This window comes from Penaeus japonicus, unplaced genomic scaffold (genome assembly GCF_977035675.1).
Source record: "Penaeus japonicus unplaced genomic scaffold, GWHDUDI00000001_assembly GWHDUDI00000022, whole genome shotgun sequence".
Classification (NCBI taxonomy): domain Eukaryota; kingdom Metazoa; phylum Arthropoda; class Malacostraca; order Decapoda; family Penaeidae; genus Penaeus; species Penaeus japonicus.
The window spans coordinates 5751452-5753951 of NW_028234424.1; the positions used below are offsets into that span (position 1 = coordinate 5751452).

At 39.8% G+C, this 2500-nt stretch overlaps 1 protein-coding gene across 1 annotated transcript in view; it reads left to right on the top strand.

Annotated features, from left to right (window-relative positions):
- Positions 1-2497: 2497 nt before the first annotated feature.
- LOC122248178 (solute carrier family 49 member 4 homolog) overlaps positions 2498-2500 on the top strand; it is a gene marked incomplete at its 3' end in the record, with an annotated part of 28869 nt that continues 28866 nt past the window's right edge. Inside the window, 1 exon segment of the mRNA XM_086549376.1 lies at positions 2498-2500. This exon segment is cut by the window's right edge and continues 94 nt beyond it.

Here is a 2500-nt window from a genome sequence, read left to right on the forward strand (position 1 = left end):
ATGTTATCATTATCTTTATTATCATCCTTGCCATCACCATTCTTGCTGTTGCTATTATTCTTACTATTACCATTACTTCAACGGTTATCATTCCTACGATTCTTAGTTATCACAGGAAGGCCCACGTGAGCTCCGGCTTTGTAAACCTTCCTCTGACCATCCATATCATAGGACAAAACCATTAATGGAACTCATTAGAGTTAATGAGTTCTATGTTTTATTTCCAGTTAACCAGTTTGATATTATTGTCTCCTGAGCAACTCCTATCTTCTGGTCAAACTTAGTACCTGCCTCCTTGCACATCCACGTTGCACTTTGGTTGACGATACAATTAAAGCTGGTGTTGATATTGGAAAGTTTTGGCAATCTGCAATAGTGCCAAATGGTTTGCAATGCTTCAACCGTCGAGGCATGGTGGAAATTTCCGTGATGTCTCTCCCATAGCCGTTACATTTTCGATTTTTCGAGAGGGCCGGGCAGGGAATATCCTCAATGGAATAGGGGATAGTTCAACCCACTGTCCGATCTCAGGGACTATTCTCATCAGGAAGATCCGCCAGGCGTGGGTGAATGAACGGTGTAGAGTCTGCATGAGGCTCCGTTACCTGTACCGTTTAGCATTTGATTTCTGGGGAACCTATTGCAGTTCCCAGGTGATGCTGACCCCTTGTTGCTATTTCTAATCCTTTGCCCGTGTTTTTGGTAGGAATGGAGCTTTTGATTTGGACATGAAGAAGAACCGTCTTTCTGTTACCTCACCCTCAACCTCAATGAAAATCTGTCACATTGAATGAACATTTTTTTACCTTCTGCATATTGGCTAAGACATTCCTCTTGGATATCGTCTTTCGATACCCACGATATGATTTCCTCTGGCCTCTCTGATGTCACTAAAGTCCAGATTTTGACAGATTTCAGGTCATTTTTAAAGCAAGCTCAGTAATGAAACTGAAGTCGACGCCCCGTTCTCTAAACTCTTCTTCGTTGACAATCATTTGATTCTGACGGGATTAGGTGGAACACAGGGGCCTCTGCAGGTTTACCTCAAAAGTGGATGTTTCCCTTTGCGGAACTGCATTGAATTTTCGTTTGAAGGAAGAATACCTTTAGCGAAAATACCAAAAGCTTTGGTGTTTTCGTTTTTTTTTTTTTCGTTTTTTTTTTTTTTTTTTTTTGACGATTACTCTTAGGGAAGGGTTGTGGAGAGACCGACGTAGCTTATAGCGTAGAGGCGCTAGTGGTGTGGCCTCGATGTAATTAAAATCATACAGGTGACAAGTCATCTCTCGTAATCACACCTTTCATAGTTTCATACCCCGGCAGTTCAGAAAGGTTCTCTGGAAACCATTTAATAATGTCCAATTACATGTTGTTCACTCATGCTATTGCGTCATTACCCTCTTGGCTTTTCTATGTCAAACTCTCGAGCTGCCGCCTCTCAGCTTTCGCTTTCCTTGCTTTTATGTATCTCTCCCTGTTGGTATTATTATTACTACTACTACTTCTACTACAAATACTACTGCTTCTACTATGACCACTACTCGGACTATTAATACTACTATAATCATACTCTTCTGGTTCTTCAAAGCCTACTATAAGCATCACTTTCTCTCCTTTTTTTTCTCTACTCGCCGAGAAGTTAGCGAGTGTCTGATTCCACAAGTCACGTGGTTTGGCCTTCATCTCAAATTACAATACATTCCTTGCTGTTACCTGCCACAACTTTTTTCTAACGTTGTCTGTTGGTTGTTTTGTTGGTGTTATCATTATCATTATTTCTATTACTGTTATTTCGTTTATTTGGGTTGTAATGTCACATTTCTTACTGTCAGTATTACTGTTAAATATATATATATATATATATATATATATATATATATATATATATATATATATATATATATATATATATATATATATATATATATATATATATTGATGTTATTATCTTTATTGTCATGTGTTAATCTGTACTACTATTATTACCATTATCGTCTTTATTAGAAGACTATAATTCTCGCGATAAGAGGGAAAAAGTGCAAGGACCGTTAAGTGATCCATGGCGAAAGTAACGGCCCATCTCAGCATGAATCTAAAATTAAAATAACTTAAGGCAACTGACTAACCATTCGATTATATAAACACCTCGCGGACTATCTAGGGAATTAATGTTATCGCAACACCTCCTTTACTTACATACAGACGAAAAGCAACAGCACAACCTTATCAATCGTTCGAACTAAATCCTCCAGCGACACGGAGCCCTCTCGGTCAGACGGCCATTGTTGCCACTTCCTCTTTTTATTAAAATGGCGCTACATCCGGGTTATCGCTGTGGCTCCGCGGACGTCGTCGTGACTTCTCCCGCGTGTGGATTATCCTGCGATGAATTAACCTGCGAGTTACAAGTATCTAAGACGACCTTAGAGAATGTCCCGTTGGGTGGCGTACGGGGTCGGAAATCACGATCGGGAAAGTATGCCATCGGCAACTCTTCCCG